Source organism: Thermobia domestica, chromosome 14 (genome assembly GCF_964235325.1).
Source record: "Thermobia domestica chromosome 14, izTheDome1.hap1.1, whole genome shotgun sequence".
NCBI lineage: Eukaryota > Metazoa > Arthropoda > Insecta > Zygentoma > Lepismatidae > Thermobia > Thermobia domestica.
In genome coordinates this window covers 172,622,678-172,635,403 of record NC_137467.1, presented here as the reverse complement: position 1 = coordinate 172,635,403, position 12,726 = coordinate 172,622,678, and positions in this window count along the sequence as shown.

The following is a 12,726-nucleotide window of genomic DNA, read 5'->3' as shown; positions in this document are numbered from 1 at the left end:
TTATATTCTAACCAACTAAATTGCCTATACCAGTGGTCGAAGTGAGACGGTATGCGGTGGTATGCCATACTGCCTCTGGTTTTTCAGTAATGAGGACATACCGTCTCTGGTTTTTCAGTGATCAAGACAATATTTAAATAGCCGGTATGTTGAATCAAAATCATAATAAAACATACCGCCTCTGCTTTTTTTTCCACTTCGAACACTGGCCTATACCACTCAGATCGGAACTGGCGGCCATTTTTATTGGGGTACGTTTTCAATTGCGGTTGGAAGGGACCTAGACCTACTGCCAGAAATGTCTTTGCCTTTTCACAACCTTTGACTGGATCACGATCTCCTGAAACTTCATCTTGTGACACTGTTTCCAAAGTAATACCGTCATTTGAATTCTTATCTTCTGACACTGTTTTCACACTAGCATTTGAATTCTTATCTTCAGAAACGCAAGAAGTATATTGTGTAGTCACTATTTCATTATCTCCTCTGGCACTGTCAATGTAACTAAGTTTCGGCTTCTTACTAAAATATTCCAACGAAGGTTTTTTTTTTTTTTTTTTTTTTTTTTTTTTTTGAGCACTGCATATTAGTCACAACAACTTCCTGTGAAACTTGAGAAATGTTCAAATACCTCAGATAAAATATAAAAAATGAAACCACTATACACCGATACACGTGAAGGCTATATATATGAAAAAAAAAATGAACTGCTCACTGCCAAGGGCGCCGATTTCTTTGTAACTTTGGAGGGGGGGCATTCAGACGTGGGTTTGTATATTCATAAAAAATACATATAACAATACAAAATACATATTCAGAAAAATACATGGGGGCCCATATGAGCTTTGGGAGCCCGGTCCCCTGGCCCTTGCTCACTGCAAACACCAACTTCAGAATAAATCAAGTGTATTATTTTTGGTTTGGGTGCCAGGGTGGCTATTAGTAAAAAAAATGTTGTTTTAACCTTACAATTCTCCCATTCCACTTTACAACAATACCAGATGTTGCTATTTTTGTGACACAGGGAAAGCAGTAAAATATCTTTTGTATTTAGGACCACAAGATTTCCGACAAAGAGCCGAGTTCTGAATGTCTCTGCTTATCCTTATAAAACAGTTGCTGTATCCCAGACAACAGACCGACCTGTTCTTCCTTTGACCATCAACGGACACCACATCCCCTTTCTCCAGCACGCTCAAAGTTCACTGACTTTTATTAAGATGGATGTGGCAAAACATTTATTGCAAGACATTACCAGATATGGTTAAAATCAGAGTTCCATTCCCGTTGTTATTCTAGAACTTTTTTCAGACTTAAAGACAGTTTAAAGTCGAACATTTTATAATAATATCAGCATAGATACCGTAAGACAATTTTTTTAATAACTGTCCATTGCCTAAGAAACAGCCAGAATCAGTAAGGGAGAAGGTATATGAACATCTCTGAATATGAGCATTTTCTTTTTCTTTTTCTTTTTTTTTTTTAAAAAGATATATTCAATCAGAATTTTACACTACCTCTGTGATCCTCCACCCCCTCCCCCAAATGTTCTGAATAAGTCCTATATTTATTCAAATTACAAGCATTTCTGATGTAACAGAAAAATAAAGAAATCATGACAATACAGTTTATAAATTATTATTACCGTCGTAAAGGAACATGTAATGTCTAAAAACGAAAAAAAGCAATAAAGTGAGGTGTGAATCAATTCAGAACACATGCATTGAAAGTGAGTGACAATTACCCAGCTAGTAGTAGAGAGGCAGTGTCAAGGCTTAAAGTGAGCCGGAACGCTCGGCACTAAGTTCTGGGAAATCAGCCTGTGTCAGAATTTAGTTCGTGTACAACAATTGTCACTTTACAAACATTGTGCATTAATTTTTAATTAATATTTTGGTTCCGTCTATGAAACGACTATTAATATGATCTATCAAACCAGATGTGGAACATGGATCAGGGATTATTTACTTCCATTGTTGACTGCGTTCTCGCAAATTACTGTGGATAAGCATTCTGGTGAGGTGGTTTTTCGCTGAAGCCACTTTAAGCCCTGGGCAGTGTGTATGACTAACAAGCAGCATTTTAAAGGTGGAGCATGGCCACGAACTCTGTTCCGATCGCCCATCCTAACTGAGTGACTGAGGTTTAACCTAGTATCTTTTGTCAGGCCAGGGTCGCTGTTTTTTCACTTCCTTACCCCTCCTTTCTCTTGGCCTCGTTAGTCGCCTAAAGACCTTAATACTGTGAAACAAAACATAAAATTAAGCAAAATGGTGTTATATTCGCTTCAGCTCAGTTTATAACAAAATGGTGTTATATTCGCTTCAGCTCAGTTTATAAATAACACTGGATGACTATCCTAATAAACTTCAGAAATGTGGGGGCAGTTGCCTCCCTTGCCCCCTCTAAGTTACATCTATGCATGGCTGTTCACTTGAATTAGTTTCAAGACTATTTCCGAGTAAGTACTTTCTTCAAAATAATATTAAAAATTATAGAAAAATTTTCGAGACATTCGAGTCGAGTCGAGACTTTTACGAGCAGTCTCGACTCGAAAATTCGAGTCGAGAAATACGTCTGTCTCGACTCGTCTCGAATTTTACAGAGTGTGTCTCGACTCGAATTCGAGTCGAGTCGAGTCGAGATTCGAGACTTGTCTCGACTCGTGGGCATCCCTAGTTGAAGCTTTCACCGTCGCTCCCAATACCATCTAATACAACAGCGAACTTAGGATTAGTACTGCTCATTTGTAGCCGCAATTGGCATCAGAGTGGCGATTGATTTTCATAAATACTCAGCAGCTAGTACTAGTAGTAGTTTTTTTCCGCAACCTACTGGGCAAGACAACAACAACAACAAAAAGGATGCGGTAAAAATACACATTTTGCTTTGTTGTTTCGTTTTCGTTATGATAAAAATATTTGAAGAAAATTTGTTAACAGTAGAACGTGGAAAGCAAAAATCAGGAAAGACCTAGCGTATAAGTATGTCACAGCAATCTTTGAACATTTCAGTAGAGCCGTCACTTGTAGTAGCCGAACTTCATTTGCTTAGTAGTGTTTAAACTTTCTTTTTGGGTTGACGAATTAAGAGTTGCTTCCCAATTTGCAAGATATCTAAGGTGTTAGAAAGTAAGTTAAAAAAGAAAAGAGACAATAGCTGTGTAAATTCCGTTGACGAAAATGTAAAAGCAAAGATATCGAGAAATAGGGGGGGGGTGGAGTCCAAAGAACAAGTTAATTTGCCAGCTATTACTTCAGAAACAGACGTAAGTAAATTTATTTATTAATTTATTGATTTCACATTATAAAAGCTGTTATGGCAACTCCGCCTTGATGACGAAGATATCAGTGTCCTTTGTTAAAGACATTAGCTTAGGAACTATTCCGATATTTGCGTGATGCGAATGAAGAAAAACCTGTCAAGATAGCTGATCTGCAAGGGGTTTCCACACCTTCTTCACCAATTATTATTATTATTATTATTATTATTATTATTATTATTATTATTATAGGAATTTACACCTGTCTAAACGGCTCAGGTTTATGTAGCTGGAAACAGCTGTGCGAGTAATTCTAATTAAAAAAATGGTAGCCGGCCATCCTCACTGTTCTTTCAAAGCCTTCCTCTGACAGATTAAATGAATGCTGGAATACTACATCAGCTTATAAGTTCGGACAGTGTCCTTTTCAAATCCTTTTGTCTGACAGTGTGCACAAGTTTTAATAATTTAATAAGCAGTGATGGAACACCTTTCAATATCTGAGAAAATGTCTCATCACGGAAGTTGTAATCTACTTAGAAAAACTAGACATGTGGGTTTTCCTATTTGCTTGCTTAGTTTTAATTTCTAAAAAATCTTAAAAATTTAAATTTGAATTTAAAAAGTGGAAAAGCTCCCATGTTTTTAGTTTACAACTTTATATCTTTTAGGAGGAAAGCATTTTTTGTCTTTATCTATTCTTCGTTTTTTTTTCCAGGGTGTGTATTTATTTTATTTTATTTTATTTTATTTGTTTAAGAATCACCAGATACAGCTAAGAGACCATTTTATACTGGATACCTAACAACAATAATAACAATGGAAAGAATTTTGGAAGGTATTGGCCATGGCCTGTTTAGTAGGTACTATCCCGGGATTTGCCTGGTAGAACTGAGGAAAACCCCAGTCAGGATTTTCAGCAGTGGGAATCGAACCCAGGACCTCCCGAATGCTAGGCGAACGCTCTTTAGCAATTAAGCTACTTCGCCCCCCGATAAGATTGTCGGTCGATTTTTTTTTTTTTTGTTTTTGTTTTTGAATTGCTCCTGCGGGAAACTAGAGCCTGGACCCGAAATAAATTATTGGACTAAAGTTCTAGATGGGCATATTGATACTACCCGACTCCAACTTCGGAACTGGCATCAGGGCAGTAGTAGTGGTCCCGTTATGTCCAGCCGAGTCAGCAAAAATTTTCTCGATTCTGATTGGCTGAGAGAGGTCACGTGACGTTAGGCCCCGCCCACGCGGGAAATTCAAATTTTCAGGTCACGTGGTATGACGTCATGAGTCACCCTGTGGGGAAATCCCTCATTCTCTTTTATGACCGGGATTTTTGAAATTTGTTCCCTTTTACGGGTAAGATGAGTGTTTATGATTGGTTGACAAATGTCACATGATCTTAGACCCTGCGATATTTGAAATTCGTTCCCTTTTACGGGTAAGATGAATCCTTTTGGTACCCCAATGCTGATTGGTTGATAGAGGTCACGTGATCTTAAGCCCTGTGACTTTTGAAATTCGTTCCCTTTTTACGAGTAAGATGAGTGTTTTGGTACCTCGATTCTGATTGGCCGACAGAGGTCACATGATCTTAGACCCGCCACACACCCCATGAGTGAAATATAGAGCGATATGTCGGTGATCACCCTAGACCTGTATTTTAGAATTTTGTTCCCTTTTATGGTTATCCTTAAAGTTCCCATGGAGGGTTCAACCTCCTCCTTAAATAACCCTTTTTGGGTATCATGATATTGTACTGAAGTTTACATTAAATATTATCGTTCTCTTTGACAGATAAGATGATTCTTACCTTGATGGAGATCTTGTCCTTGAATTAGTAGCCTATGTCTCTGGAAGTAACAATGGTGAAAGAGGGGTGTCGCTTGTAGATTTCTTATAACACATTGTTGTGAGTTTAAGCGATTTATTGCTCAGTAAGCGCTTCATTAATGGAAACAGTGTTGCCAGATTTTTCTTACCTAAACTGCTCCGATTCTTTTCGAAACGGTTCCGCAGAGTACAAGAAATTTTAAACTAAAAATTTTTTCGAACTAAAAAAATTTCAAAACTAAAAAAATTTTAAACAAAAATTTTCAAACAAAAAATTTTCGAACTAAAAATTTTGAAACAAAAAATTTTCGAACCCCAAAAAAAATTTCGAACTAAAAAAATTGAAACAAAATTTTGTCGAACTAAAACATTTTTAAAAACAAAAGTTTCGAACTAAAGATGTAAATCATATCTAAAAATTTTCAAATCAAACTTTTTATCGAACTAAACTTTTAAAATTTTCGAACTAGAAATTTAAACCAAGTTTAAGAAAAAATCCTAAGAAATGTTTTTTCAGGAATCGAACTCAGGTCTTTCAAACCAAAGATGTGTATGCTAACCGCTTAAATGAATTCGGTTTTAATCGATCTTGGTGGGTTTCGAACCATGGTCCTTGAAAAGGATACACATATACTTTAAGAAAATAAATCTGACAGTGTAACGCTTCTCAAATCAAACTTTTTATCGAACTAAACTTTTAAAATTTTCGAACTAGAAATTTAAACCAAGTTTAGAAAAATCCTAAGAAATGTTTCTCCAGGAATTGAACTCAGGTCTTTCAAACCAAAGATGTGTATCCTAACCGCTTAGCTATGAATGAATTCGGATTTAATCATGCTTGGTGGGTTTCGAACCATGGTCCTTGAAAAGGATACACTTATACTTTACAAAGAACATGCCAGATAACACCAAAATCTCTTATTCATACACGTCAATATCTCATACAGCAGACAACCCTTTTTGGGTATCATGATATTGTACTGAAGTTTACATTAAATATTATCGTTCTCTTTGACAGATAAGATGATTCTTACCTTGATAGAGATCTTGTCCTTGAATTAGTAGCCTATGTCTCTGGAAGTAACAATGGTGAAAGAGGGGTGTCGCTTGTAGATTTCTTATAACACATTGTTGTGAGTTTAAGCGATTTTTTTTAAACGCTCAGTAAGCGCTTCATTAATGGAAACAGTGTTGCCAGATTTTTCTTACCGAAACTGCTCCGATTCTTTTCGAAACGGTTCCGCAGAGTACAAGAAATTTTAAACTAAAAATTTTTTCGAACTAAAAAAATTTCAAAACTAAAAATTTTCAAACAAAAAATTTTCGAACTAAAAATTTTGAAACAAAAAAGTTTCAAACAAAAAATTTTCGAACCCAAAAAAAAATTTCGAACTAAAAAAAATTGAAACAAAATTTTGTCGAACTAAAACATTTTTTAAAAACAAAAGTTTCGAACTAAAGATGTAAATCACATCTAAAAATTTTCAAATCAAACTTTTTATCGAACTAAACTTTTAAAATTTTCGAACTAGAAATTTAAACCAAGTTTTAGAAAAATCCTAAGAAATGTTTCTTCCAGGAATCGAACTCAGGTCTTTCAAACCAAAGATGTGTATCCTAACCGCTTAGCTATGAATGAATTCGGATTTAATCATGCTTGGTGGGTTTCGAACCATGGTCCTTGAAAAGGATACACTTATACTTTAAGAAAATAAATCTGACAGTGTAACGCTCCCGTTCGTGGATTAAAATAAAATGCTGATAGACTTCTTTGTGTGACGACATAGAAGCACATATGATTGAAAATGCAAACGTCAGCGGATCGCATTACTTTTTTTTTACTACGAACGTGTCAGCATGATTCATGAAAAAAGCAAACATTGACATTTTCTTACGGACTATGAGGAAAATGAAATGTCGTCACAGTTACGACAGGTAGTGACATGATCCTGACAGAAAGCATTTGGGATCAGAACTGTGATACTAGATGTTGTAACTATTGAGAAACGTGAATGACGTCACGATCGATTGTTACACATCGTTTTGGTTCGTGATTCATGACAAGAGCAGCGAGCGTTTTGATTGGTTCGTTGTGATGTCATTTTATAAATTTCCTCGTTTCTGATTGGCTGACGGTGACGTCGTTTTCGCAGCGACCTAAATAAAAATCTAAATTTCATTTTTCAAATCCTACACCGCTCTCAGCTATCGCGTGAGAAGGTCTGTTCTTGAAAAGTGTCTTCATTTAAGAAGCTTTACTGCACCGACTTTTTGTTCATTGAATTTGAGGTAAGTTCAGTGAGATTTTATTTTTCACACAAGATTCCAAAATCATTTTTATTTTATATTTGTGGGGGTGGATCACTCATACACTGTTTTACTTTTAGTACGAAATATTTAGACTATGAAGAAATTAGTGGAATGGGAAAGTGGGAGTACGAATCAGGAACCCCCACACATTAAAACTAAGCACAAGAAATGATATGGTTTAGCGACCCTTCAGCGAGCGCCCGTCGGGAATTGAACCATGGCCAGAAAAATGTGTGCGCTTAGTTTTGAAAAGAATGCATTACAAAATTTCTAAAACTATGCCTGAGAACAATATGGTTCGATTCCCTTTGAAAGCATTAGCGTGCCCCTTCAGCTTAACGTGATATTCGAGCAATCACCTGGGATTGAACCAGGGCCAGAGGCGTGTACGTCAACCATTTAGCTTAGTTTTGAAAAGAATGTATGATAACGCATGAGAATATTAAATTTCAGAAAAGGCTTGACAACGCTCCGATGTGGGAAAGCAAACCCCACCGAGGATTGAACCAGGACCTTCCACGTTAGAAGCATGTACGCTAACCGCTTAGTCACAATAATAATAAAAAAAAATACGCTATACAGATTTTGTTTCGACAATTACGCATGGGTATCGTTAATGTTTGATGAATCTCTTCAACTTGCAAACGCATCATTTAAAGGTCGTTGTGAGTGGAAAAAAAATGCTTACGCGTACTTTGTCACATCTCAGTACTGTTGAAACATTCATTCATTTCATGCATTTTTTTTATCACTATAGAATGGTAGGTCAGTTACATGCTGATGTAATGGTCTCGAGTTTGACAGCAATAAAACACACATTTCAGTAACATAATTATTTTTAAAAAACTTTGATTTCTAGTACATGTGCTTTCATAATGAGATTCTGAACGTCACCGCCAGGAATCAAACTCAGGACCTTTACATGAATTGCTTAGTTAAGAATTTATCATGAATGTTATGATTTCCTGGGCTAAGCGGTTAGCATACGCGCCTTTGGCGTGGGAGACCAGGGTTCGATTCCCGGCGGGAGCTCATGTGGTTCGGATTCCACGTTAATCAGTAGGTCCACGTCTCATATAGCCTCGCTGCTGAAAGGGACGCTAAACTAAAAAATCAAAAAATCAACTCAAATTCACACTGCTCAATTCCTTTTTTCCCATTACATATTTGTTTTACCGTACCTGTTTGTTGTTTTCATTTTTTAATCATGGCCGAATCGGGTTTTACTGTTTGTAATGAAATCACTCGTCATTATAGACGATTTATGTACGTTTATGTATTATGAGGTGTGTACGTCAACCATTTAGCTTAGTTTTGAAAAGAATGTATGATAACGCGTGAGAATATTAAATTACAGAAAAGGCTTGACATGCCCCCGACGTGGAAAAGCAAACCCACCGAGGCTTGAACCAGGGCCTTCCACGTCCGAAGCATGTACGCTAACCGCTTAGTCACAATAATAAAAAAAAAAAATACGCTATACAGATTTTGTTTCGACAATTACGTATGTGTATCGTTAATGTTTGATGAATCTCTTCAACTTGCAAACGCATCATTTAAAGGTCGTTGTGAGTGGAAAAAAAAAAAAAAATGCTTACGCGTACTTTGTCACATCTCAGCACTGTTAAAACATTCATTCATTTCATGCATTCTTTTTATCACTATAGAATGATAGGTCAGTTAAATGCTGATGTAATGGTCTCGAGTTTGACAGCAATAAAACACACATTTCAGTAACATAATTATTTTTTTTTAAAAAAACTTTGATTTCTAGTACATGTGCTTTCATAATGAGATTCTGAACGTCACCGCCAGGAATCAAACTCAGGACCTTTACATGAATTGCTTAGTTAAGAATTTATCATGAATGTTATCAGGTGATTAAGATTTTTCTTTCTTCTTTTCTTTTGTAGTAAATTCACGCTGCTCAATTCCTTTTTTCCCATTACATATTTGTTTTACCGTACCTGTTTGTTTGTTTTCATTTTTAACCATGGCCGAATCGGGTTTTACTGTTCGCAATGAAATCACTCGTCATTATAGACGATTTAACATTGAGGGCAGAATGCTCGAAATTCAATTCAACGCACCGCCCGTAGGAACCGATATCATACAGTATGTACATAACAGTTTCCAAGCAATGCTGGACCATTTGTTAGTCAATGTCGACGATGAGGCGATGGTTGGTTTATCGGTAATATCACCACACAACACGAATAAACCATTTTGGGTGAGTTTTCGCCAAGCACGAAACTTGACACTGGAAACGATGTGGGCCTCGTTCGAAAGAGTGTTACAAAGTAACAATGCATTTCTCCTGCACGAGCCATTCACCGTGCATTTTCATCGTGTGGATATTCCAAGAGGATACGGATATGGAGATCGTTTAGCACAAGGAATACTTCAAAATGAAGAATTGTTACGTTGCAAACGAGGGATTGTACGTGTACAAAATCAAGACTCAAGGTGCCTGGCGTACGCCCTTGTTATTGCTATTGGCCTGAAAAAATACAAGAATGTAGATGTGAAACGACATAAGCAGTATCAACATCAATCGAAATGTATTGTGGACAATGAAGTTGATGCGTTATGTTCAAATGCAGGAGTCAATTTGGATCATGGTGCCAGTGTTAATGAAATTCGACAATTCCAGTCATACCTCAAAGAATATAAAATTACTGTGTATACTAGTTTCACAGGCCGTGACATCATGTACGAGGGGCCCAACGATGAAAATCGCACTCCCATAAATTTGATTTGTTTGGCTGGCCATTTTGACATCATCCAATCTTTAACTGCTTGTTTTGCAACCAAGTTCTACTGTGAGGCGTGCCATAAAAAGTATAGTGAACGTAACAGACATGTGAAAAATTGTCCTGTAACATGCTCCAAATGTTTACAGAGACCACTATGCGACAAGAATCAAACGCCGATATTATGCAAAGACTGCAATCGTCAATTTTATGGGGAAAAATGTTTTAACAATCATCGTAATATTGTATATCATCGTGGGGAACCTGTATGCAAAATGGTGAAGCAATGTACTAAATGCTACAGAGTATATTCTTTTGTGCATACTGGACAACGACTTCATGATTGTAATGAGATCTTTTGCAATGTTTGTAAGAAGATTGTTCCAGGATCGCATCAATGTTTTATGCTTCCTGATCGACAATGCTTGAAACCTGGTGTTCCTTCACTCATGCACGCAAAGAAAGCCTTGTTGATATTCTATGATATAGAATCTATGCAGGACAAAAATATTGGCGATAATACGTATGTACACGTTCCAAATTTATTGGTTGCACAACAAGTATGTTATGCATGTGTTGAAAACAATAATATCCACCAGTCTTGCAGTACGTGTGGTCAGCGCCAGCATATTTTCCAAGGAGAGGATCCAGTTTATGATTTTCTCCAGTACTTGCGGGAACGTCGTCCCAATATAAATAGGATTTTCTGCCTCGCGCACAACGCTAAGGGATACGATGGGCATTTTATCCTAAAGACCATGGTAGAACAATGCCAATGGAGACCTGACGTTATATTAAATGGGACCAAGATACTGAGTTTAACGTTGAATAATCTGACGTTCATTGACTCGTTGAACTTCCTACCTATGGCATTAAGTAAATTGTCAAAAGCGTTCAATTTACCCGCAACCAAAGGCTACTTCCCGCATTTCTTCAACACCAAGGAGAATCAATCGTATATTGGACCACTTCCAGAAACAAAGTATTATGGTGCAGATGAAATGGCCGTCGAAGACAGAAACAAGTTCATGCAGTGGTACAACGATCATCGTAATGACACGTTTGATTTCCAGAAAGAAATTCTCAAGTATTGTATTCAAGATGTCAATGTACTGCGACAAGCATGCGTTTCGTTTATGACGTCATTTGAAACAGAAACCAAAGTGAATCCCTTCTTGGAGACGATCACGATTGCAAGTGCTTCCAATTTAGTATTCCGCCGGAATTTCCTTAAACCCAACACCATAGGAATTCTACCGGCACATGGCTATCGATGGAGAAGTACCCAATCGATCGCTGCAATGCAATGGCTGGCCTACATTGAAAAAACCGAAGAAAAACAAATCTTACATGCGGCCCGACAAAAAGAAGTGTTTATTGCGGGATTCCATGTTGATGGCTACTACCAAGATCCTGAGACGTTAGAGGAGCACGTCTACGAGCATGCCGGCTGCTTTTATCACGGATGTAAAGTATGTTTTACTACAGGCCGTAATCAGCCCATCTACAGCAATCCAGAAGACACCATGGAATTCCGTTATGAACGAACGCAAAGAAAAAATGCAAGACTGCGTGAATTGGGGTACATTGTACATGAAATGTGGGAGTGCGAATTTAATCAGTTCTTAAAACAAAATCCTGCAATGGCGACGTATCTGAAGAATCACCCGTACATGAACCGCAGACCATTAAATCCAAGAGATAGTTTTTTTTGGAGGAAGGACCAATTGCGTGAAATTGTACCACCAAGTCGACGAAAAAGCGGGGGAAGTAATAAAATATTTCGATATTGTCTCGCTTTATCCTTACATCAATAAGTGTGCTAAATACCCTGTAGGCCATCCACGAATTTATCTACAGGGTGATGAAAATATACCACCAATAAATAAAGTCAATGGTCTAATCAAAATGACGATATTACCAAGTCAACATCTATATCATGGTCTCCTGCCTTACCGATGTAACAAGAAACTACTCTTTCCACTGTGTGCTGCGTGTGCCGAAGAAATGAACCCAGACCCTACAGCAACGTGTACGCACAACGATCAGGAGCGATGCCTCACTGGAACATGGGTATCATATGAAATCCAGAAAGCAATAGAATTAGGATATCAACCAGTGGAAATTTTTGAAATTTGGGATTATGACATTGAACAATATGATCCCATCACGAAAACAGGTGGCTTGTTCACGGAATATATCAATACATTTTTGAAATCGAAAATGGAAGCGTCTGGCTGGCCTAGTTCCTGTGTGACCGAAGAAGACAAATCAAAATTCATACAAACCGTCCTGGAGCGTGAAGGTATTGCATTGGATCCGTCCAAAATTGAAAATAATCCTGCACGAAGAAGTTTATCTAAGCTTTGTGGGAACTCTCTATGGGGAAAGCTTTGCCAGCGTACAAACTTTAGCCAGACCACAATTATTGATCGGCCGGAAGAATTTTATGAAAAACTCACTTCCCCCGACATTAAACTCCATCAAATTGTACCCATCAATGATACGATGTTGTATGCGTTCTGGGAGTACAATGAACATGTGCCTGTTCAAAACCGAAACACCAATGTC